Raw genomic sequence first — 26,559 nt, forward strand, 5'->3', positions numbered from 1 at the left:
TTGGGATTGTGGCTCAGTGGTAGAGCGCTCGCCTAGCACGGGCGGGACCCGGGTTCTATCCTCAGCACCACATAAAAAATAAAGGCATTGTGTTGTGTCCATCTACACCTAAAAAACAGATGTTAAAAAAAAAAAAAGTAGGACTCTGTCAGGCATGGTGGCGCCCACCTGTGATCCCAGCGGCTGGGGTGGGGGCGGGGGGCTGAGGCAGGAGGATCTCAAGTTCAAAGCCAGCCTCAGCAACAATGAGGCACTAAGCAACTCAGTGAGACCCTGTCTCTAAATAAAATACAAAATAGAGCTGGGGATGTGGCTCAGTGGTTGAGTGCCCCTGAGTTCAATCCCCAGTACCCCCCCCCCAAATAAATGAACTCTAGGCTAAAGAGGAGAATACCTCAGGGAGCCAGAAGGCAGAGCAGCTGCCTCTGGAAGGTGTGAGACCAGAGCAGAGGTGGTGTTCTCCGCTTGTTCTGCTCATCCCTCTCTGCTGATTGGTTTTCCCTGCTCCTTTGTGCGCATGGGGACCCTTCAGCCCTGCCCTAATACTTCTCCACTTCAGGAGATGAGCAGATACTCACTCACCTCCCCATGTGCCCACTGCAAAATCCCTGAAGGAAGAGCCCATTTGGCCTTTGGGGGCAGAGACAGGCTCCAGAGGACTGATGTCTTCCTTGAATGCAGACCCATTCTCAGGGAAGATGGTGGGTCAGCCTGCCCTGAATTAGGAATGAAAAGCTAGATTCAGGGCGAGGAATCTTCCCTGAAGTCCGCAGGGTGGAAACGGCAGCCATCGGTTGCTACCATCTGTAGTTGAGTGAGTTTGTCAGGCTCTTCCTTGAGGACAGGTCTCGTGGATGTGTGGAAATCATCACCATGAAGGCGGGGAGCACCCAAGGGAGGCCAGGGAGCAGGTGCTGCCCGTTGGAAAGGTGTCACATGCTTCTGTGGGCTCTGTAGAGACAAGCAGAGGGAAGGGACTTGGGCAGCTGGGTGGCACGAGAGCCATGGAGTTGAGGTTAGAGGAACAGGAAGCTCCTAAGAGGCTGAATCCACAGGGATTGGTATCTTTATTTGCTTAGGGTAGAAGCCTCTAGAAGCCTGCTCTCCACATCCTGGGAGATTCTTTTGTCTGTTTGAAAACCCATGATGCTATTTGCCTTCCCTTTCTGGTTCCCTAGGAGGAGACTGCAGTGAGGTGCAGACAGCAGGGCTACACGGGTCTGCAATGGCCAGATGTGAGGACCAGACACCTGCTCCCCTAACTCAGAGGATCCAGAAGACTCCCCCCACCCACCCCAGCATCCTCTCTTTAGAAAACATTTCTTTTTTTAATGCATCAAAGCACAGCTTCTTTCTCCCCATTCACTCGTTGGACTGAGGTTATTCATCAGGGAATCAAGCACCCCAACAGGGGCCTAGCTGGACTTAAGAAAATGTCAGGTTCTATGAGAGCAACAGAAACAACTCCTATCAGGTTGGGGACTGGTCCACCTCCTGAACTAGGGCCAGTGCACCAGATGAGCCACAGCTTGGAAGCAAAGCAGTGGGTGGGACTGCCATCCTCCTTAAGAGTCAGGACACAGGACACAATGCTCCAAGTCCCAGTTATGTTCCCTCTCACAAACAGGAACCAAGAAGCAGTGTCCCCCACATTTTTCTATCCTTCTCCATAGCAAGAGAGAGCTCTGCTAGGATGCAGTACAATCACAAGCCTTTGCCTCTAGTTCTGGCTCATTCATTCCATCATTCACTTCTTCAGCAGAGATTTTTTTTTTTTTTTTGGTGCTTATCACAAGGCAGGCATGTGGGGAATGCACAAGGAGGGAAACGGGCTCAGTCCCTGCCCTGACTGAAGTATAGTCTCCTCCTGGGTCTCGTGTTTCCGAATCACCTGGAAGGCTTATTAAAATAGCTTGCTGGGCCCCACTTCTGGAGTTTAGGATTCAATAGTCCTGAGGATTTGTCTTTCCAAGGTCCCAGGTGGTACTGATGCTGACGGTCCAGGTGTACACTTTGAGAACTACTGGACGAGATGGTCTCGAAGGCCACTGCTAACTATGATATAATATTCGATGTAGATTGCTTGGTGGTGGCAGGAGTAACCCAAGCAGAAAGAGATTGTGGGGAGCTGGCCTGGAAATGGAAAAGTCCTGTGAGTTTCCCGAGCTTAGGGGTAAATGGATCAGAGATAAACCCTAGCAGAGCCACTAAAGCATTTGCCTCATTATTTTTTAAAAAAATGATTAAAAAATAATTCTCTAACATGAAAGTTCAATCAGATGTTAGAGAAATTATTTCAACTTTCCATAGGGGAGAAAAGGCTCCACTAAAAAGCTACAAGGGTATTGATGTCTATTAAATATTTGCTTTTCTCTCTAGCCCACACTAGACTGAGTAATTTGTATTTGGCAGAAACCAGCTGCAATTACATTAGTCAATCCAAAAGCCCAACTTGCTCATACAAAATGCAAACAAATTAGTTAAAATGGCCTAATTAGTGGACTGTAAAAATACAAACTGAGGCTGGCAGCCTGATGTGTGTTCGTCAGCAGTGCTGTCTCCCTGCATAGGAGGCCTGGAGCTGGGCAAACCCTCGGATTCAGCTCCCATTGGATGGAGGCCCTCTGATGGCCAATGACCCAGCAAAACCACTGGGTTTCTGCCTTAGGAAACCCCATCTTCCCCTGGCTGAAGCCTGGCCCTAACTTGGACCAAGGAGGTGCAATGGGAAGAATGTAGGGTTTGGATGCAGAATTCGATCTTGAATCTCAGCTCCACCTGCTTATCAGCTACACTTTAGTCAAGCGGTTTAATCTCTAGTCTTTTTTTTTTTTTTAATGGAAACAATACATCCTGCCTCGAAAGGTGTGAGAATTAGCAGTTGTGTAGGTATGTGCCTGGCGCATAGTAGTTGCTCAGTTATTGGTTCAGGTCTAAGTTTCCTCTGCCTGAACATATTAGAATGGTCCTATAGGCCAAGATTCTGACTCTGAATTGGGGCATCCATTTTGTAGAGCTCTGGGATAATGATCCACATAGAGCATTGGCCAAGGTCAGGGTACTATGTTCTGAGTATTCATGGTATGAGCCACACAGCTCATGTGTGCGCCATCCCAAGGGCCACAGCTGTAGAACTGAAGATCTGGAGGCTGCAGAATCAGAGAGCTGAACAGGGCAAAAGCCACAATCGTGTCTGGGGGTTCAAGCCCTTGCTGTGCATCCAGAGCCTCTTAGGAGTTTATACAAAGTGCTGAGGTGGGATCCTACTCCCAGGGATTCCCATCCAACCAGTCCTGGAAAGACCCAGGTAACAATACATATTAATGTCTTCCAGATGACTCTACATAAAGCTAAGGTTAAGAATTGTTTCTTTAGCCGGGGCACGGTGGTGCACGCCTGTAATCCCAGCAGCTCGGGAGGCTGAGGCAGGAGGATTGTGAGTTCAAAGCCAGCCTCAGCAATGGCAAGGCACTAAGCAAACCAGTGAGATCCTGTTTCTAAATAAAATACAAAATAGGGTTGGAAATGTGGCTCAGTGGTGGAGTGCCCCTGAGTTCAATCCCCAGTACCCCCAAAAATAAAGAATCATTCTTCTTATGCAAACCCTTTAATTTTGAGAGAGAAGAAAGGGGGAGAGAGAGAGAGAGAGAGAGAGAGAGAGAGAGAGAGAGAGAGAGAGAGAGAACAACTCAGAGACTCAGATGTGAATTATTGAGACCACACATAATTAAAATTTCCCAAGTTTTACCTAAATGGTTGGGTCGTACCATTGACTCCAATGGGAGGGGACTTTCCATAGATGCCAGCAAAGAACAGAGGCTTCTACCAGGCTCCCAAAGGAGGCTAGCTTTCGGTAATAATCGACATCTTGTATTCATAACCCCTTCCCACCAAAGCCCATTTCCAACGGAGCTATATATAGTCACAGCATCAGCCAGATTGAGATTGGAAGTCTCAGAGAAGTGCTGCAATTTTTTTGAAGATCACAGAGTCAATCTGCATCAAGATTGAGCTGCCACTTCTAGATGTATACTGCAAGGAATCAAAGTTAGCATGAAATAGAGATACTTGTATATCCATGTTTTTTAAGTCACTATTCATGATGGCCAAGTGAGCCCAGGAAGGGATGAATGAATAAAGAAATTATGGTACATACATACAATGGAATATTATTCAGCCATAAAGAAGAACTAAATCATGTCTGTGGCAGGAAAATGACTGAAACTGGAGATCATTGTGTTACATGAAATAAGCCAAACACAGAAAGACAAGCATCACATATTTTCTCTCCTATGTGGAATCTAGAAGAAAAAAGGAGGAGAAGAAGAAGATGGCTCAAAAGTAGAAGGATTGTCAGGGAAAGAGAAGGGGGTGGGGGGGGAAGGGAAGTAAGAAAGGGTGATAGGGAGGTGGGTCATCAAAACACATTATGTGTGTGTGACAATGCCACACCGAAACCCATTATTTTGTACAATTAATATGCAAGGATAATCAAGATTTAAAACAAAGAAAGTTATTCACTTTCATCCACTGCCAGATTAGGGTTGCATTTTCTAAATTCTGCTAAATAAATTAACACCCATCCAATTGATTTTTAGAGTTCAAGATTTGTTGCTTTTGTCCCTGAATTTGTGTTTTTATGCCTTATATATGTCATTATATTGGTACTTTAGTAACATTTTTTTTTGTGCGTGTGGTGCTGGGGTTTGAATCCAGGGCCTTGTGCATGCAAGATGAGCACTCTACCAACTGAGCTATATCCCCATCCATACTTTAGTAACATTTTAAGAGTATATTAAACATGTATACTCATTAAAAAAAAAAAAACTGTGGGACTGAGATGCTCAGGAAATGGGTGTTAGACAAATGGAGACTCCCTGTCAACTCTGGCTGCCGGATTTTGTGAGTCTCCTCCGTGTGGCCCCCACCTGCTTGTGTATTCACCAAAGGCAGACAGCAAAGTTACATCACATGCATTCGAGAGGACGAAGGGATACATTTTCCTGAACCCAGAGGACGGATGTTTAGCTTCTTTACTGGGCAACTCTAAACTCGAATGGGGGCTCTGACCCTTCCCGGTGGTGTCTCGTTTATTTTTGCATGCTGCATTTAGTGGGGGCAATTCTGAATTGTTCTGTCCCCTTTCTCATGGCCTCTGCTGGCTCCAGTGGAGAAGGACATGTGGGGCCAAAGCAGCCAGGACACAGGCAAATAAGGGACCCTCACCCCAAGGAAAAGGGTAAATTAGTTTTGCTTCTGCCCCTGTCCTCTGACTTCAATTCCGCCTATGTCCATCCCTGCCACCCAGTCCTCAAAACCAAATTCCCAGAGAATATAAGTGCCATTTTTCACTGCACGGTGCTCAATGATTTCCTTGCTGCTTGTCCCCAGCTCTCTGAGTGCTCCTAGATGCCCCTTGCTCTGAGACCATGAGCTGGGGCTGTGACGAGGAAGCAGGCTGATGTTGGAGCCCGGCTTTGCTACCTCCTGAAGTCAGATGCTTTGCTCATTAGTTATTAGCCTTTATTTCTTCAATCCTAGTATGATTATTCAAGGCTAAAATTTCCCTTCTATGAAATGCTTTAGCTTTATCCCATAAAATTGGAAATGTAGAGTTTTATCTTTTAGCATCTTCAAATTTTCCTTGGTGAGAGTCTGTTGTAGTAGAATCAGTAGTTCTGCCCAGCACAGTGGCGCACATCTGTAATCCCAGCGACTCTGAAGATTGAGGCAGGAGGATTACAGGTTCTAAGGCAGTCTCAGCAATTTAGCAAGGCCCTAAGCAACTTAGTGAGACCCTGTCTCAAAATAAAAAATTAAAAGGGTTTGGATGTAGCTCAGTGGTTAAGTGTGTGGGTTCAATCCTTGGTTACCTCCCCTCCCAAAATTAGTTGTTCTGAAAATTCATTGAAATGTTTTTTTCTTCTAAACATGGAGTTTTTACTTTATTTTTATTTATAATTTTTGTTTTAATATAGATTTTTAAGGTTGCTAAGCATGTTCTGTCAGCACATTGAAGTTTTTTTTTTTCTTTCTATTAGGAAGTCAGTTGATACTTTAATGATCATTTCTTTGAAAATCATGTTTTATTTTGTTTTTCTTCTAGGCTTTTTAAAAGATTTTCTTCCTCTTTTTTTTTTTTTTTTAACTGGGGATCGAAACCAGGGTGCTTAACAACTGAGTCATATCCCAGCCTTTTTTCTACAAAATCTTATTTTTATTTAAAAAAACTTTTTTTATTTTTGGTACTAAGGGCACTTAACCACTGAGCCACATCCCCAGCCCTTTTTTGTAATTTATGGACAGGATCTCACTGAGTTGCTTAGCACCTCACTAAGTTGCTGAGGCTGGCTTTGAACTCTTGATCCTCCTCTTCATCCAGCCTCCTGAGCTGCTGGGATTACAGGAATGCAGAACAGTGCCTGGCCTACTTTTTATTTTGAGACAGGGTCTTGCTAAGTTACCTAGGGCCTTGCTAAATTGCTGAAGCTGGCTTTGACCTTGTGATCCTCCCGCCTCAACCTCCTGAGAGGCTGGGATCACAGGTGTGAGCCACCATGCCTGGCTGTGTCTTTCAGTCCTGTAATTGCAGTTTGATGTGTGTAGTGTGTGTGTGGGGCCACTGTCTTGATAAACACCAATAGCAGGCTCAGAGTGAAAACCCAGGTGAAGACAACACCTGGATACGAGATTACTTATCCCCCCATTTTTTTCTTTGTGGTTCTGAGGATAGAACTCAGGGCCTTGTGCATACAAGGCAAGGGCTCTATCACTGACCTACAGCCCAGCCTCAGGTTTGCTAATCTAAATAATAGAGATTGAAGTCAGTGCAGTGAGAACACACTGCAGAGAAAGATGGGGTTATGTCCCCATAAACCTGAAAATTGTAAGATGAAAATATCACAAGTTGAAAATGCACTAAATACCAAACATCCCAGCTTAGCCACACAGCCCACTGTGGAGCACGGACTGTGATCCTGTAGCCAACTGGGAGCTGTGGCTGCTGTCCAGTATGGAGAGAGGATTGTACCATATATCACTAGCCTGGGAAAAGACCAAACTTCAAAACTCAAAGCTCGCTTTCCACTAAATGAGTATTGCTTCTACACCACTCTAAAGAAACAAACAAACTTCTATAATCAGTGACTTTGAAGGCTGAGGCAGGAGGATCTCAAGTTCAAGGCTAACCTCAGCAACTTAGTGAGACCCCTTCTCAAAAAAAAAAAATAAATAAAGGGTGGGGGTGGCATTGGGATGTAGGTCACTGTTAAAGTGCCCATGGGATCAATCTTCAGTGTGAAGAAGGAGGAGAAGGAGGAGGAGAAGGAGGAGAGGAGAGAAAACATTGTAAGTAAGTCAGGGATTCAGGAGCTTCTTTGCATTGGTGTAGATGGCAATTTCATCAGACTTTCGAGAAAAATTTCTAGATCTGAAATCTGAAGCACAGTCTACCACTGAGCTGCATCTCTAGCCCTGAAGCAGTCTTGATGCATATACCACACCAAGAGGACCACAAGGTTCAGCACCGTGTAGGACGGTAGGCTGGTGCCAAACACAACCCTCACCACTCCCAGCTTGATCTTAAATTTGTGATGTGGAGTTGAACAAAGGTTGGGACCTAAGTATGACTTACAGAGGTAAGTCATAATAGTTCTAGAACTTACTATGCCATCTAATTTGACCTTTTATTTATCCTTGGGATTTGGGGAGTTTGGGGATTCTGTGGAAAGTTCCTGTTTTTCAAATATGGCCTCCGTCCCTCTCTTCTCCCCTAATTTTCTTGAGATGTATTTACAGTGCTTGTAATATGTTACATGTCTCTTAACATGTCTTTTCTTGTTGTTTTTTTTCCCCCTAAGATACTAGGAATTGATTGAACCCTGAAGTGTTCTACCACTGAGCTACAGTCCCAGCCCTTTTTATTTCTTTTTAAATAAAATCTCTCCAAGTTGCCAAGTCTGGACTAGAATTTACAATCCTCATCTCATCCTCTGAAGAGGCTGGGATGACCGGGCGGAGGTTGCTGCTGTGCTCTGCTTCTTAATATTTCTTTTAAATTTTCCTTCTTTCTATCTTTCTGAGCCACGTTCTGAATATTTTTGGATCTATATTCTATTTTATATTCTTTTCAGTTATGTTTAATCTGTTGAAGCCATCTATTGAGTTTTTAATTTCAGCAATTGTATAACTTTTAATTGCTGAAAGTTCAGCAATCTGCTTGGGCATTTCTGTGGCCTTTTACATATCATTTTACATTTATGTGTGATAATTTCAATAGCTGATGTTACTGTGGGTCCAATTCTGCTGTCCGCTGGCTCTTGCTCATGGTGCTTTGCTTCCTTAAATGCTTTCTAATTCTCGACTGTGAATTTCTATCTTTGAAATTTTATCTGAGAATTCTTTGCAGTTTGGATTAAAATTTCTTCGGAGAGACAGCCTTTAATTCCCCTCGGTGACTGGGGGCACTTAACTCAGATTCACTATCACATTTTTAATTCAAGGCTCCTTGACTACCCAAGGAGTGTGAATTTGAAGTGCAAACCCATGGAAGGACTGGTTTATGGCTATAAATTTTCACACGAATTCTCCTCTTTTTGGAGTATCAAAGTTGGAGACATGTGCTTTTCCTTGTAGTCCCTGTGGTCAGAGTGGAACCTGGTTTGCTTCTCATCCATCTCTATGCAGATGGTGCAGGAATCGAGGGAAGCAGCTTTTTGCAGAGGAATCTTACCATCTTCCCCACTTTTAGTATAGCACCAGACTTTTTCTCCTTCGTCAGGCCTCGTGAATCTGTGAAAATTAAAATTGAAGTCCCGGAAGGCCAAAGCCAACTTCAATGTTCCATTTTTTTTTTCTCTGAATTTTCTCTTTTATCTAGTTGCTTAATTCGGAATAGTCCTCAATTTCTTTCCAATTCATTAATACATTTAAAAATGTTCTTTCTGTTCTTTCAAAGAGGGTCTAGTTGCCCATGCCTGAAATCCCACCTACTGGGGAGGCCGAGATAGGAGGATCACCCCAGTCCAGATGTTCAAGGCCAGCCTCGGAAACATAATAAGCACCTAGAAAATAAATAAATAAATATAGAACCCAGAAAAGAAAAGAAGGTGCTGGGAGAGAGAGGAAAAGAGAGAGAGAGAGGAGGAAGAGAAAGGAGGGAGAGGAAAAGAGAGGGGAAGAGGAAAGAAGGAAGGAAGAGAGGGAGGGAGGAAGGACAAAAGATAAATCTTTCATTTGTTATTTTTCTTTCTGACCCTAGGAAAATAATTCATCTCCTTCCAAACTTCAGTCTCCTCACCTATAAAATTGCCTCTTTCAGAGGGTTATTTGAGGATCAACTGAGGCACTGCACAAGAAAGATCTTTTAAAGTAAAAGGTAAAGCACCATGCCAATATTGGAATATTTTGTGACTCTGTATCTGATAGAAGAATATGTTCTTTTTCATCAAGATGAGAGAGGAAAGCTAGCGCAGGCTGCAACAGCCATCTGTCTGTCCATTCAACAAGCATTTGCCCAGCACCTCCTATGTGGCAGTATCTAGCCTGGGGGCTGCCCAATCCGTTATTTTGTGAGGGGTTGAATCCAAGACAAAATTACATTTTTCTTTTAAAAGTGTGGTTTTTGTGGGACTTGCTTATATGTACTTGTCTTTCTTCTAAATGGCAGACCTACCACAGATAGGCATTTTCTACCACATCCCCATTTTCTTTGCTGGCTAAAAAGTGTTTGATGTTTTAAAAGCACTTCTTTTTTTTTTTCGTGGGGTGGGTACCAGGGATTGAACTCAGGGGCACTCGACCACTGAGCCACATCCCCAGCCCCATTTTGTACTTTGTTCAGAGACAGGGTCTCACTGAGTTGCTTAGTGCCTTGTTTTTACGGAGGCTGCTTTGAACTTTCAATCCTCCTGCCTCAGCCTCCTGAACCTTTGGGATTACAGGCATGTGTCAACTGTGCCCAGCTTAAAAGTATTTCTTTTCTTCTGTTTTTTGGCAGTGCTGGGGATTGAACCCAGGGCTCTTGTATGCCAGGTAAACATTCTACCACTGAATTCTATTGCCAGACTCAAGAACATTAATTAGAGTCCAGGTACCTTTGGGGAATTTCTCGGGGGGACTGTTTTCAACTTAGGTTACATGCCTACAACCAGAGCTGGCCCTGTGCGGGGCATGGCTGTCAGTCTAGTCTGAGAGCTAGGAAACCTGGATTCTAGTTTCTCTTTCCACCACTCTGATGTTTGACCTTGGACAAGTTGCACCCCTCAGTTTTAAAGAGTGTACATCCCATTACTTTAAAAAGGAACACTAATTACAGGAGCGTTGTCAGGATCAAGGCAGGTAATACGGATGAAAATGCCCTGGAACTTTCAAAACTCTCTACTATTTAAGGAGAAAGTTATTATTATTATTGACCAGTATTAGAAATTACTTATTTCCAAATGGGCGAATGAATTAAACAAAAACTACTTTTAAATTTTTTATTTTATTTATTTTTTAGTTGTAGATGGACACAATGCCTTTATTATTTGTAGGTGGTGCCAAGGATCGAACCCAGTGCCTCATGTGTGCTAGGCAGACACTCTACCACTAAGCCACCACCCCAGCCCCTAAACAGACCCTTCTCCAAAGAAGAAAAACTAATGGCCAACAAATACATGAAAAAAACGTTCAATATCATTAGCTGTTAGGGAAATGCAAATCAAAACTACACTGATATCTCATCTCACACCAGTTAGAATGACAGTCAAGAATACAAATAATAATAAAGGCTGGAGAGGGTGTGGAGAAAAAGCAACACTTTTACACTCTTGATGGGACTGTGAATTAGTACAACCACTATGGACATCAGTGAGGAGGCTCCCAAAAGCCTAGGTATGGAACCCCCATATGACCTCGCTATGCCACTCCTCAGCATTTATCCTGAAGGATTAAAGCCATCATCCTACAGGGACACATGCACACCGCACACCTACGTTTATAGCGGCACAGTTCACAATAGCCAGACTATGGAACCATCAATAGGTGTCCATCAATGGATGAAAGGATAAAGTAGATGTGGTATATAGACACAATGGAGTTTTATTCAGTCACAAAGATAAATGGAATTATGACATTTGAAGAAAAATGGATGAAACTAGAGATCATAACGTGAAGCAAAATAAGCCCCAACTCTGAAAGTCAAAGGTCTTATGTTTTTTTTTTTTTCCCATATGTGGAAGCTAGAGAGGGAAAAGGAGAAGAAAGGTGGGGGGATCTCATGAAGATCAGGGGGAGATCAGTGGAGGAAACGGACAGGTGGGGGGGTTGGAGGTGGGGAGGGAGGAGGGAGATGCTGGACTATACTGTCACATTGTGCACAGGTACAAATATGTGTCAACAAATCCCATCATTATGTACAACTGTAACGCACCAATAAAAATGTGGAAAGAGAGAGAGAAAAAAAGAAAGAATTCATTTTCACTCCCCACCTGCTACTTACTAACAACATGCCAAGCCTAAAAATGGTTGCAGGGATTATCCTCTTGGAAGCCATGGTCTGAGAATGCTCGACACAGTGTATCTGCACAGGACACACCCCCATCTGGCTGGAGGCCCCTGGCTGCAGGGGACAATGCCATTTTCCAGGCCTTTGGCTGCCACAGCACCTGGGCCCTGGCTTCTCCCCAGAGTGGCTGCTGCCTGGTTCGGGCCTCAGCTCCTGGAGAGGAGAGCAGCCTTCCCGTGGCTCAGGAGACCTGCCCACCCTGCGCCAGGCCAGGTGCATGATGCCAGGGCTGGCTGCTCGGCCAAGGGCTGTGGCATCAGGGGGCAGGGTCAGGATGTGCTGACTGCAGAGGACACGGTGACAGGCTGAGCTGGGGCAGCAATGAGACAGCAAGAGCTTCCTCCAACAAGCTGCAGTCAACAGGTCCCCTTACCAAGGGAAAAGGCTCAGAGTCAAGCAGATTGATAATGACATCTCCCACTCAACTCATTTTCACTGTCAAAGTATCTCCATTTTTTTAATTTGGTCCTCAACATTTCTTTCCTCAGATCCACTTTTGGGTATAACTGTCTAATTTCACAGGCAAGAGACTTGAGGACCATAGCCTTACTGTGGAGACCTGTTTTCATTCTCTTTGAGCTACTCTTCCCAGCATCACTCTCTAAGAAAGAGTGCAAATATATTCACTCATCCAGCACATTTTTATTGAGCACCTATTATGCATCAGTCACCATCCTAGGCATAGTGGATACAGCAGTGAATGAGACAAAGTTTTATTCTCCTAGAGGTTTCCTTTTAATAGGAGAAAAAAAGAATACATAAATAATGAAGAAAATAACATCGGATATTAGGACATGCTTACAGAGAGAGTAATTTAGAATGATTTGAGAGAGAAGAACCAGTGAGGCTAATTGAGCCTGGAGAGGGTCTCTGAGCAGGTGATGGCTGACCTCAATATCAAAGAGTTGCCACCCCTTGATGTACATCCAAAGGGTTTTAAATCATCATTTTATAGTGATACAGCTACATCAATGTTTAGAGCAACAGAATTCACAATAGCTAAGCTATGGAGCCAACCTAGGTGCCCTTCAACAGATGAATGGATAAAGAAAAAGTGGTAGATATATACCATGGAACACTACTCAGCCACAAAGAAGAATGATTTTATAGCATTTATAAATGTTTATGCTAAGTGCAATTAACACTTAACACTCTCAAATTAACAATTAACACTCTCAAAGAACTGAAAGTTGAGTCTTTTCTCTGATATGTGGAAGCTAGTCCACACTAAGGCATGGGGTGTGAAAAAAAGAATAGAAGTTCAGTGGAGTAGACAAAGGGGAATGAAGGGAAGAGAGGGGGACGGGGAAAGGCAAGACAGTGGAATGAATCTAACTTTCCTACGTACATAAATGGATACATCGCAGTGAATCTTACCGCCATGTACATCCACAAGATATTAATTTAAAAAAATAAGTAGGAGGAAATGCAGAAAGAGCAGGGGAGAGGAGGGAGCAAGGGAGGGGGAGGGGAAGAGAAGGAGAGGTACTGGGGCCTGCATTAGAACAAGGTATAGTCCATGCTTTTATAATTATGTCAGAATGGATTCTACTGTCGTGTTTAACTAAAAAGAACCAATAAAATAAGGGAAAAAATAGAAAAGAAAAGGTGAAAATAAAAGAGATACACACATGTCAAATAATATCAAATTAGTAGTGGAATGAGCCTTTCTGGGCTCTGGGGGTTGAAAAAGGAAATGAAGGAAGCGATCTCTTGGGAGGCGCAGAGGCACTGACCTGGAAAGTTAGACTACCCTCCAGAGCCCTCTTTCCAGACTACCACCTGCTCTTTACTCCTAGATCCAGCATCTATAAAATGGACGCAGTGGTGTCTGTCACTCGTCGTGTGTTAGAGACATGCAATCTAACTGCATCGGTGAGGGGTTGCAGAGTCTTTAGACACTTGGCAAAAATTAAGTATGTTCTATTTTAAATAACATTACCAAGGCAGCATTAGGGTATGCTACTTTAATCGACTGGGTTAAATTCAGTTGGTCTAGTTGCCACATGACAACATCAACTTCCTAAGATTTTTTTTTTTCAGTGCTGGGGATCAAACCCAGAGCCTTAAGCACATTAGACAAGACTACAGAGTCACATCCTAGCCCTAAAGCTTCTTTCTTTTCTTTTTTCTTTCTTTCTTTCTTTTTTTTTTTTTTTTTTTTTTTTTGGTGCTGGGGACTGAACCCAGGGCCTTGTGCATGCAAGGCAAGCACTCTACCAACTGAGCTATATCCCCAGCCCCCTAAAGCTTCAATCAGTGTCACCACTGTCTCTTAACTGCACAACATACCCCACTGCTCAGAGTCCCAACAGCTCTCCTGACTCCAGTACTGAGGCTTGAACCCAGGGCCTTACACGTTCTATGCAAGTGCTCTACCACTGAGCTATATCCCCAGTCCTTTTTGTTAGTATGCAATGTAACAGTTTTAATACATGTATAAAATATGTGATTATCAAACTGGTATCATCAACATATCCATCATTTCAAACATTTATGTCTGTATGTTGGAGACATTAAGATCTTTTCTTCTAAATACATTTAAATATACAATAAATTATCATTAACCAGAGTAGGTAATAAAGCTTTTGAAAACAATATCTTCAAGATCAAATTTTCTTCATACAAATTAATACATATTTGTGTACGTATATTAATCTACGTGTCTGATTATATGTGCCTATTGCTTCTTTTTTAAAAATTGTTAAATTTTTTCTTTGTTTTTATTATACATGACAGTAGGATGTATTTTGACATATTACACATATATAGACATATAACTTCTCATTCTTCTGGTTGTACGTGACACAGCCCCCAGTCTCTTTTAATTTTCATTTTGAGACAAGGTGTTGCTAAGTTGCCGAGGCTGGCCTCTAACTTGGGATCCTCCTGCCTCAGCCTATGAAGAAGCTAGGATGAAAGGTATGTGTTTCCGGGACCAGCTGTTTAATAGCTCTTACTAGACATATGTTAGATTATAATATCATGGTCCCTTGAAGGCATGAACTATGTCTTACTCATATTTGTCTATGTGTTAAGGGTACCATAAATTTTGGTGGAATGAATATGAAAAGACAGCTATGTTTTCATCACAATCCACTTCCCATGCCCCTTCTTCTTGGGGACAGGGTCATTATTAACAACCTAATGTACCCGGTGAGGGAACTAGGCACAGAGAATTTAAGAGACTTGCAATCTCTACCTGGATTCACTTGACTTAACTGGAAGCTTCTTTTCCCTTCTATATTCACAGTAGCTACAGGGGCATCTACCAAGTTTTCGGAAGCAGATCTGAAGTTAGCCATTCCTCTGCTTAAAAAGTCCAAGTCAGGAATCCCAAGTCCTAGGATCTATCTACATGAGATTTCCTATAGAGACTTTACAGATTCAGAATCAAGAAGTTCCTAGGAGGATTACTGAGTCTTGATCTGTCCTGGGTCACCAGGCGCTAGAGTGACCTGGGTTTCTCAAGGTCAGGCAGGTAGGCTCAATTGAGTGGAGCCATCTTCTCCCTCTACAAAAGGTCCCCTGGTGGCAGGGCTTGAGGGTTTTGCGTCATTTGCATTTGGATTGCCTAAGGTGTCAATCAGTTCTAGCCACCTGCCAAGAAAGCGGTAAGCCCAGGACTTTTTTTCTTTAAGGAGGGAGAAAGGGAACAATAAAACCAGTTTAGCTATTTTAATGAGGCTGGGGGAAAGAAAAAAACAAAACAAAACAGTAGGTTAAGATGGAAACACAACACATGTAGGCGCCAAAACAAGTATCCTTTGGAGGCTTCTGAGACTGCTCCAGGCTGCTGAATAGACTAGACCCAACGGAGCCGGAGCCGAAGCTCCTGAACCCCTGCCCTTGTGCCTTGGTCTTCAGCCTAGGCTGCACCTGGCATCATCCGGGGGAACTTTGTAAAGCTGTCACCTAAATCCTACCCCAGTGACTCTGAACAAATGTTGCAGGAGGAGGCCTGAGACTTTATGTCTCCGCAGTAGATTTCAAGGGGCAGCTAAGGTTGAGAAGGGTGGGTGATCTGTAAGTGCCCTGCAGCGAGCGAGGGAGGAAGACACTAATAAAATAGGCAAAGAATGTCATTTCCCTGGGAGCTGGCACCATCTGTGCTAGGAAAACCACCCCTGAGGTGGCCCGCCACCCAGTTTGTTGTCTCATTTTAGCACTGAAAGTTCCACGCCCCTGGGAGCCTAGTCCCCGCCAAACAGCAAATTGGTCACCTGTCTGTCCCCACCCAGGTTGGCCCAGCTCTTCTCATAGTGGAAGGAGGGCAGTTCAGAGCTCTGCATCCTCTGGAGGGCAGAGGAAGGGGTGAGGGGAGAGAAGAGAGCTTTTGTGGGCTGGGGGCCAGGGCTCCCTCCAAGGGACAATGCCATTTCATGGCCCTTTAATTCCATGTCTCCCGAGTCAAAACTCCTGGATATGAATAACTCTTTGGAAAGTCGAAAAGGTGGCTGAATTTTATTCCAAGGTGGAGACAGTGTGTGGATATCAGTAAGTCCCCTGAGGCCGACATGACCTTGAGATGGTAAGCTCCCGCAAGAATGTGCAGCTAGTTTGGAGCAGGGCTTTGGACTTGATGGAATTGGTATGGTTCGATGCCATTTTCATCTAGACCTTGGAGCAAAGCAGCTCCCAGGTGGCAGCTGAACCTTGCCTTGGACACCTCTGACTCACAAGAGCCTGAGCTTGCACTGTGCTCAGGGTGAATGAAGGTGTGGGCAAGGGTGGAAAGAGCTGGAAAATATTTCAGAGGAGCCTTTGTGGGTGGGGCAGGGCTGGGGGTGGGCTAGGCTGGCACAACTAGAGCCTCTAGAGAAGGGAAAGAGGCTTAGCCCGCTCCCCAGAGGGCAGGAACCCATTTTATATCATACTATAAATTACATATCACACCAGCTTGAAAAGTGGCCATTGGCCAGGAATCTGTCATAATTAAAAGGTGCAGAAATCACTTACAAAATGACCCTGCCGACCCCAATCATCCCTGAAGATGGCCAGAGCTGTGGTTGGAAACAGTTTCATTTTCTTTCTTTCTTTTCCATTCCACGTTGCCCTGGCCATCCCTGGAAAACTGAATCTGAAGTTTCCCACTGGCCTTTGCTACTCTGATGTTTCAGAGGGAAGGAAAACACCTATTACGAATGTACGTTCCGGGCGGATGGCTGCTTCCAGCAACCTCCGGAGCCAGAGTAATGAATCTTGAATCCCTAGTCCTTGCCCAAATCTCAATGGCTAGTAATTAAATTTCCACTAACAGTTTGTTTTATCACCTCAGTTAGCTTGTTGACATATAATAGGTGCTGCTGAGAGTTACAACTAGTTAATGATTTTCTTTTACATATTGATATTAGTACCTGGAGTGGGAACATCTCCTCTTCAGAATATGATTACTATTTTGAAATCTTAAGCACAGGAGGGAAATCCGTTTCTATAAATTAAACAAGAAGTTCTGAGAACTTCTATCTTCAGTTCCCATCCAGACACTAATGCATCTCATTTACTTTGTGCTGTTCCCCTGAGTTATCTATGTCACGCAGACGACTCTTGCATGTCACGTTAACTATCTATTGAGAGAAGCTCCAAGTGTGCTGGTAACAGCGCCCTGAGCCAGGATGTGAGGTGGGGAGCAGAACATGAAAAATTCATCACTGTTCCGTGGCAAGTTGCTGGGATATTTTAATGCGAAGAGGAAAGAGCCCATCTCAGCTAAAATGGAGCTGTAATTAAACGGAAGCAGCGTTCAACATCGCCTTGAGTTCTCATTTGTTTCTTTTCCCCATCTTTAAACTACATGAAATCAATTATCTCCGAGAACCAGTGGTAAGGATCGTATGCCAACCACTTACTCCTGGAGTGAGTGAGTTATTTGCGATTCATTATTGATGTGAACGACTCATCAGATGGAAAAGCCCGGTCCTATTATTCAGGTGCGGGTTCAGGAAGGTACACCCCTGGTCCCTGTCTCGGATGCCCAAGGCAAGCCCTTCCTGGTACAAATCCAGGGCAGGGGAGGAAGGCAAGGCAGAGCAGGCTTCACGTCCAGAGTGACTTCCCCTTAACATGTGTGGCTTTACACATAGTGACAAACGTGTTCCCAACATACCCCAGAGTGACAGTTACAGGGTCAAGGGAGAGCGACGTCCGGGCCTGAAATACCTCCTGTGTGTTGAGGGTACCAGCCACCTGGAGCCGTGATAGGCACTGGTGTGTACAGGATCTGAAATGGAGTTGATGTGATGTCATTTTGGCTCTCCTGCAGCCTGGTTATCTCTTGCCAAGACTTCACGTCTCATTAGTCCGCTTGGAGGGGACAGCGGACTTTATCAGCCTCACTTCCCGACACTCCGTCAACTTCAGAAATGCGGTGAAGGAATTTAAAATGAGGTGTCACATCTTCCTATCAGATTCCTTTGTGAGCTGGGTGCCTGCTCTGGAAAACACTAATAAAGGGGGAAATGAAGTTTGGCCTGGCGATGCGTTCTGAGGTTGCATCCTTCTGGGTTAGCATGTCCTGCCTGGCACTGGGCTGTCCCCAGGAGATGTCAGCTGTGCTGCTGGGGTGACAGCAAACATGGCTCCTCTGCAATTCAGGGGGGAAAGGTGAGACCTGCTGATCTCTCTCTCTGTTGATGGAGAAATCATCTGATAAACTCCTGATGAGGATACCCTCCCTAGCTGTGCCTTGTTACTCTGTCTGAACACCTTGCTGCTCTGACACCAGGGGATCCTAGCTGGGCTTGGGCCACACAGAGCTTTCCAGGGATCAGATTCCACACAGCTTCCTGGGAAAAGGGTAGTAGGTTGGCTATTGTCATCTCCACTTCACCCTTCACTCCCCTTGCTGCAATGGCTGTCCCTACAGGAGATCTGTGACTTTATTGGATCCTGAAGCAAAAAGATATGTGAAAGCTGAGTTGACTATTAGAAAAGTCAGGGTGCCCAAGAACTATTACGTTGGCCTTGGTCTGCTAGCACCTTATCAAACTTGCTTCTGTGCATGGTCACATGTTTCTAATGCCACATCCCTTGCATTAGAAACAAGGTCATTAACTCTTATATAATGGCAAAGTAGGAACTCAGTGCATGGCCCTTGATGCTTCAGAATCTGTAGAGATTGGTGCTTAGTTCAGATGAATGGGTCTTTAAGTGGCGGAACTGCAGATCTTAAAATATCTGACATTTAAGAACCCAAGGGTTCCTTGGATCATACTCTCTAAACATCGGTATCTTAATTGGTAGAGTGGGGATTATGACGTTAGGCTTAAATCTCACTTCTGTCAGAGCTGCAGGATGTGAAGACCAGTTTAGGATGTGTAGGTGAAATGCTACCATGCACAATGGGGTGCACAACGTAATGTCACTCTTTTCTGTAAAAAGACATGGTTTGGATTAGCAGATAGAGCTCAGACCTTTCGTGCACTTAGTCCAGAAGGAAGGATCTGCCAGGTCATCTCAAACACTGATTCTGTCCTACTGAATCCCATGTGTGCTTCAAAGAGTGCCTCTGCCCTTTGACGTGGTTCCCAGCAGGAATGGTGTGGTCACCTTTACCTCCTCTATCAGAAGCCATTTTATATATATTTAAGCACAAAGGTATTAACACAGAATGTTTAGGAAACCACTGGAAGGGCTTTAGGAACAGCTCCCAGAAGGACATCACAGAACAAAACTGCCCGGGGCTGTGGTCCCTGCCACCACCAGGGAGGTGCAGGAGCAGGCGGCTGGCACTGGAACTAGGATAAGGACACATTGCCAGGCTGGGCTGAAGGTAGAGCTGGGGTAGAGGGTTTGCCTAGCCTGAATGAGGCCCTGGGTAGGATCCCCAGCATCACGGGAAACAAAACAAAAGAAAGAGAAGGGGCTCTTTATTACTATAATTATTATTTTTATTTGTTCTACTTAGTTGTACATGACAACAGAATGCATTTCAATTCATCATACACAAATGGAGCGCAACATTTCAATTCTCTGGTTGCACACGGTGTAGACACACCATTCGTGCAATCATACATGTACCCACGGTAATGATGTTCATCTCATTCCACCATCTTTCCTATCCTCATAACCCCTCCTTGCTCTCCCCTTTGCCCAATCCAAAGTTTCTCCATTCTTCCCATGCCCCCGCCCTCCATCATAGATCAGCATCCACTAATCGGAGAAAATATTCCGCCTTTAGTTTTTGGAGATTGGCTTACTTCGCTTCGTATAATATTCTCCAACTCCATCCATTTACCTGCAAATGCCATAATTTTATTCTCTTTTAATGCTGAGTAATATTCCACTGTGTATATATACCACAGTTTCTTTATCCATTCATCTATTGATGGGCATCTAGGTTGGTTCCACAGTTTAGCTATTGTGAATTCAGCTGCTATAAATATTGGTGTGACTATGTCACTATAGTATGCTGACTTTAAGTCCTTTGGGTATAGACAGAGGACTGGAATAGCTGGTTCAAATGGTGGTTCCATTCCAAGTTTTCTAGGGAATCTCCACAGCGCTTTCCAAAGTGGTTGCACCAATTTGCAGGCCCACCAACAATGTATGAGTGTACCTTTTCCCCACATCCTCGCCAACACTTATTATTATTTGATTTCTTGAAAATTGCTCTAAGATGAAATCTTAGAGTAGTTTTCATTTGCATTTGAGAGGGGGCTCTTTGGGAGTAATAGGATCATGAGGGGCCCTCACCCATGGATAAATCCCTTGATGAGTTCATAGTTTCAGTGGGCTACTAGAAGGTGGTGAAAACTTAGAAGGTGGGGTCTAATTGGAGGAAGTAGGTGTTCCCCGGTATATATCTTGTCCCCAGTCCCTTCTCACTTTTTGTTCTCTCTCTCTCTCTCTCTCTCTCTCTCTCTCTCTCCCCTACCAGTCCACCATGAATTTGGAAACTGTTCTACTGTACACTGCTGCCAAGATGCTCTGCCTCACCACAGGCCTAGAGGCAATAGAGCCAAGTGAACCTGTACTGAAACTTCTGAAGTTGTGAATAGAATAAACCTTTCCTTCTTGAAGTTGATCTGTCTCATGTATTTTGTCATAGTGACAAACTAACATAAGTCCCAAAGATTCACATTGTAGCAGACATCACGCCTGGGCTCTCGGAACCTGTCCTCCTGGCCTGTAGTCCCAGGTGACAGGCTCCACCTCACCTCCTTCCATCCACACATTCTCTTCAATTCACTGTAACAAAAATAGGGTGTCCCTTCCCTTCCATGAGGACCCATCTCTACACCTGCACTTTCCCATATATAGCTATATTCCCTCCTCAGGAATCGGTAACCAGAAATAACTCATCCTTCAGATGAAATTCAGATGCATAGGGCACATCAGCTAGGATGCTTTGGTTACAAGTAGAGGGAAAAAAAAATCAGGCAATCAAACTGGCTTTAAAATGACTTGGATTTATCATTTAACATAAGGCCCAGAAGAGTGGGGTTCAGGTTTTGTTTGATGAGGGTTAAGTCCTATTTATCCGGGCTTTTCTCTTTGCTCTGTGCTAGCATGTTCATAGACTGGCTTCCTTCACGGCCACAGAAAGGCTGCAGAAGCAATAAAGGTGATACATTCATCATTTATTCCAGAGAAGAGGAAGGGTAGCTTCCTACAATCATTGCTCAGAGATCCTGAGTTTCTCTTTGATTGAATCACCTCCAAACCAATTATCAGGGCCTCGGGGCCTGGCCTAGGATGTTCTCTGAATTCCTTGTGTGATGGGCTAGTCAACTTCATCCAACCTGTTTGTCTGCTACCAATAGAAAGGAGTGAGTTTGTTGGAAATGCAACTCAGGGTATTCTACTTGTGGGGACTCTGGCTGGGTTCAAGCTCACAAGCCTGAGATTCAAGCTTGACATTATCATACATTTGGGCTAACATATGAACAACTGGACAGGCATGTCTGGACATCAGGTCAGGACTGCCCATCTGCTGCTCATGGATAAGGCTGCATTCTGGGTGACAGTCAAAAATGTAGCCCAGGGGATTCCTGGACAGCACATCTCCTGGCCACCAGCTACCAGAAACACATAGCTTTGCCACTCACGGGTACAGAAATCTACTCATGGGGAGCACCCCACATGGAACTCGAGGTCTCTTCTCCTTCATCCCAGGAGCACATATAGGGCACCCCATAAAGAAGCTTGGTGTTTGGAGTGTGATAGACCAAGATCCAATCTTGTCGGTGTCATGTAGCTGTTCTCAAATAACCATGTTCCCGAGCCTCGTTTCCTTATCCACAGATAGAGGTCGTGATACCCAGTTCCTGGGATCACTGTGATGAATGAACAGATAGTGCCACAGCTGGTCTGGCACGACCATCTCTCCCACTCAGCTCCCAAGGGGTCAAGGTGAGCACCAACCTAGTTGGCATCATTATTTCATGCCTATTTAATGCACCAGGCACCACCACTCCCCCTTCTCTGAATGTTTGATGTCAATTGGAGAAAAATGAACATTGAGAAACAGGTCAGGATCCCAAACCTATTGTACCTGTCCCTAAGGTGTCATGGGAGTGTCAGAAGAATGGGAAATTGAAGGTCTTCACTCTTGAGGAACCCAACCTTGTTGGTGCAGTAAGATTTATGCCACTGAAGATCCAGGGAATCCTGTCTTCGGGCCTCTCTGGCCTCCTATGATGTTTTGGGCAATGTCAAGGTTAGAATTGTCCTGTTCCTGTGACTGTGGAAGATCATCATGTGAGTCATGTGGCAGTGTGTCCTCTGAGTATTTCCTTCACTGTGGAAATACTGTGTGAAGTTGGCTAACCTGGACCACATGACTTCTGAGCTCACCTGTCCCTGATCTCTGTACCCCCAAGGCCTCTTTGTCATCTCTCTTCCTCTCATCTAGTTCCCAGTGAGCTGATAATTAGGAACATTATTTGATCAGCAAATTCCTTAAGGAGTAGAAGTCAAACACTGAAGGTGTTCTCTGCCTGTGGTATTTGGTTAAAAGACTTGAATCCTTGGGAATGAATCCATCCTTGGAGCCTGAGATGAGAGAAGCTCTGGTGTGTATGATTTGGCCAACAAAGAGATCATGCAGAGGACAATAATTTTACTAAAAATAATAGCTAGCATGTATTGAGTACTTGCTGTCTAACAGGCACTATGCTGAAACTTTTATATATATTCATTTTCTAATTCTCCTAAGATGTTATCAGAGGGGTACTATTGTGATGATGATTTCATGGACATTGAAACTGGGGCACAGAGGATTTCCCCAGGAATGTACTTTCTTCCACAGATAGGAAGTGAAAGAGCCTAAATATGAGTCCAAGCTTGAGGACTTCTCTTCTGTCCCAACTCCTATGAGATATGGTAGTGGGAACCTTGCTGAGGCATCTGGGGAAAATATCCCTCCTTGACAAAAGAGCAGCACAAGGAGAAAACATTTCTCCCCTTTCAATGCATGCTCTTGTATGAAGGAGCAATGGCAGCCATCATGTACTCATAAGGGAATAAGCTTTAGGATAAAAGCCTAGAATATCCTTATCACTAAATGAATGTTGGATCTTCTGTTACTTGAACCCAAAAACCTTCCTAATTGATAGGAAGGTTGCACCTTAATAAACTTCTCTCCCATTGGCAGCCACATACCCTGAATCTTGCTCATAAAAAAAAAAAATTCCAACCTTATTTAGTCATTAGGTTACTAATGCCAGTAAAGGTTTACTATTTAGCAAACTTGGCAACAAGAATATTGTCTTCAGGACAAGAGTTGGAAAGATCTTTTGTGGTAACAGTTGGTACTGCAACTGTAACTTTCCTTGATGAAAGGGATCCCACCCAGATCCTGGGATGGGTCAATGGAGACTCACAGGAAGGTGGTTGGTGATGGTGGGACAGGCTGCCCGGCAGAATCTAAGAGCTCAGCAGAACACTCTGGCTGGGCACCATCATCAGCCCTTCCTCTAAGGTTCTGGGTCATTACCCAACAGATCAGGGCCAGAGACAGTTCTGAAGAGCCCTGGCAAGCTGGAACGTTTTTAGATTTTAAGATTCTTGCCTGAAGTGCACCCCTCATCTTTGGCTGAGGCTGAGAACGTCACCTGCTTTGCATCCTCACCGAGGACAACTGTGAATTCAGCACAAGCCACTCGGGTCAACCAAATCCATGCAGTCCGATTCAGCACAACACGATGCGTCCAGCGACCCCAGCCAGCAAAACCAGGGCAGGGTGCGCATGCGTGCGTGCGCACGGATGCCCCTTAGGAAGATGCGTGCACTTTATTTTCTGGGTGATTTTTAGTATCTAAAGATCGCCACTTTCCCACCAGCAGTTCCTCACTCTGAGGCACCAGGAAGCACACGCAGCCAACAGAAAAAGGTGGGTCCTCTCCCCGTAGCCTCTGGGCCTGGATGTCCCCCTATTTTGAGCTGATCACTCATCTTTCCAAATAGGCATTTGAAAGACGCTTAACTTTTTACAATACAGCCCATCTTTCAGCCCCCTTTTCCCCATTAAGTCATTATTCTGGGAACATGTCTTTGCTATTTTTAGGACCATTGATTTCTTTTTGAATCATTCTGCCTGCGTGGTTCGTGATGTCCTCACACAATACCTCTGGTCCGACTCCTCTGTCCACACCTAGCAGAGGCATCCTGCCCCTCGGTTAGCAGACGGCAGGAGGGAGGGGGCCCGGGAAGGAACCTCAGCTCCCCGGCCCCTCCTCTTCTTCCCTGGCAGAAATAATCACGATAACAATAAAGACGCCACCGCCCTGCGTTTATAGGGAACGTTGTACTTTTCAAAGAGCGTGCACTTTTCAATGAACAACACATGATATCTTAAAAGGTTGAGAACAGAAGAGTATGTCAGAGAAACAATTTTTGATCAGGGTGGGGAAGGTGGGCGGCAGTGCGCATATCCTAGGCTTTTTTTTCTTTCTTTCTTTCTTTCCTTTTTTTTCGAAATCAGTTCACATCTCTCCTGTGGAAGGGAAATCTATCTGTTTGGTTGGTCACCTCATTTGCTTCCAGGCCTGGACCTCTTAGGCCGCAGAGACCCATTTCAACTTGGTAGATGAACAATGAGCTTGACATAAAAAGTTACTAATGTTAACAAGAAGACATGAGGACATTCTCAGCAACTTTTCTTCATAATCGTTTCCAATGGGAAACTACCTAAATGTCCAGGGACAGCAGAATGGGTGAATAAAATGGGACATATCCGTACCACAGAATATTACACAACAGTAAAAAGGAAAGAAGGACTGATAACCGTGTGATACATTGTGGAGAGGGGGAATAAAAAACAGACACAAAAGACTCCACACTGTGTGACACCATTCATATGAAGATATGAAGATCAAGAGCAGGTAAAATGAATCTTTGGTCACCAAGGTCAGCTTTGGGTGGGGAAGGAACAATATCGACTGGGAAATAACTGAAGGAACCTTCTGGGAGTCTGAATTATAAATGATGATTGCCTTTCTGAAAAGCGATTTGAAATGGAATAAATTTAATGTGGCCACCCAGTCCTTTTAATTCTGAGGTTTTAAAAATATATTTTGTTGTGGTCACGTGAGGGAAGCCCAGCCTTCCCAGCCCCTCAAGTTCAACCTTTAGCCTCTAGAATTCCATAATGTGCAACATTCACTAATAGTTGTCAAATGAGCCAGTAAATGAGTATTTTTTCCTCTCTTCAGATGCTGTATATGAAATTCGTTGTTCACGAGACAACTGCTCTTTTCTGATTTGATTGACATTGGAGTTGACCGTATTTCAGTGGTCCCAATTCCACGGGTGAGATGCAGTCAAAGCCTCAGAAGCAAAGGCATCTGGGAGGACGAAGAGGCTTGGGTTGGACGATGCGAGCAGCCAAGGCCTTGACTCTTGACTCCAGCTGAACTTGCTCTGCTCTTTGGACTTGAGGCCTTTGAACTGAAGCCTGCCCTTGCAAGATTCCCCGGCTTCCTTGTTTGGACTGGAGAGGAATGAGAAACATCATTCTTAGGGTATTTCAGGATCTTGTCTTCCTGTCCAGTCCCTAAAGGAGGAAGTTCAGAGAAGGGCAAAGGTTCAATCCAGTCTCACCATTTACAGACCATCCGGCCACCTCCTCTGTCCCTAGCACGTCTGCCCTGGTGCCTGGGGATGAGTCCCTCTATCCACCTGAGCCCTCTTCTCATTGTTTTTCCAATACTAGTTGGGGCCGATCCTTTTTATTTAAAAAAAAAAAAAAAAAAAAACAAGAAGAAGAAGAAGCAGCTTGTCTCCAAAAAGGATTTTCTATCTTGGTTTGAAATCTTATCATCTTTTTGAGACTAAATAATGATCACAATAAGAACCACAGGCACTTGAGTGGATCCTGCTATCAAAAACTTTTCTTGTGATTCTATGATATAGGTTATAACAGGGATTACTTCCTCCCTTTGTAAAAGCACAAAACAACAGTTTAGAGGGGACATCAGATTCTTTTGGGGTCTCACAGTGGTACTGTGAAGAAGCCGGGGCCGAATCTGCAGATCCTAATTGTGAGACCTGTTTCCACCCCTGTCCTCCACTCCCCTCTGTCTGATGGTCAGTTCACTACTTCCAACCCTGGTCTCCCAACTTTAGAGATGATGTCACCCCTGGGAATGAGAAGACCCGATGTCATAAAGACATACATGTTCAGAATGGGCTTCCAAGCCGCACCCTGTGGCACACACCTGTAATCCCAGCCACGTGGGAGGCTGAGGCAGGTGCAAGTTCAAAGTCAGACTCAGCAACTTAGCAAGTCCCTGAGCAACTCAGGGAGATCCTGTCTCTACATAAAATATAAAAAAGGGCTGGGGATGTGGCTCAGTGGTCAAGTGCCCCCAAGATCAAGCCCTAGTACTCGCCCATCCTCCAGAAGAAGAAGAAGGAGGAGGAGGAGGAAAGGAGGAGGAGGAAGAAAGGCTTCTGAAACTACCGAGTGGCCTTTGGTGCCTTTTCTGCAGTGCAGAGCTTGAAGCCGAGGGACCCTCCATGGAAGAAGGACCAAGGGAGTCTCTGGCACGGCAAGCTGAGTGCTCTCCAGT

General features: G+C 44.5%; 1 long non-coding RNA gene across 1 annotated transcript; it reads left to right on the top strand.

Annotated features, from left to right (window-relative positions):
- Positions 1 to 392: 392 nt before the first annotated feature.
- Positions 393 to 20,565, top strand: LOC120884875 (uncharacterized). The gene is made up of 2 exons (XR_005727268.2): positions 393 to 9,376; positions 20,424 to 20,565. It is a non-coding gene; the product is annotated as an uncharacterized LOC120884875 (long non-coding RNA).
- Positions 20,566 to 26,559: the final 5,994 nt, after the last annotated feature.

Source organism: Ictidomys tridecemlineatus, chromosome 12, assembly GCF_052094955.1.
Source record: "Ictidomys tridecemlineatus isolate mIctTri1 chromosome 12, mIctTri1.hap1, whole genome shotgun sequence".
NCBI lineage: Eukaryota > Metazoa > Chordata > Mammalia > Rodentia > Sciuridae > Ictidomys > Ictidomys tridecemlineatus.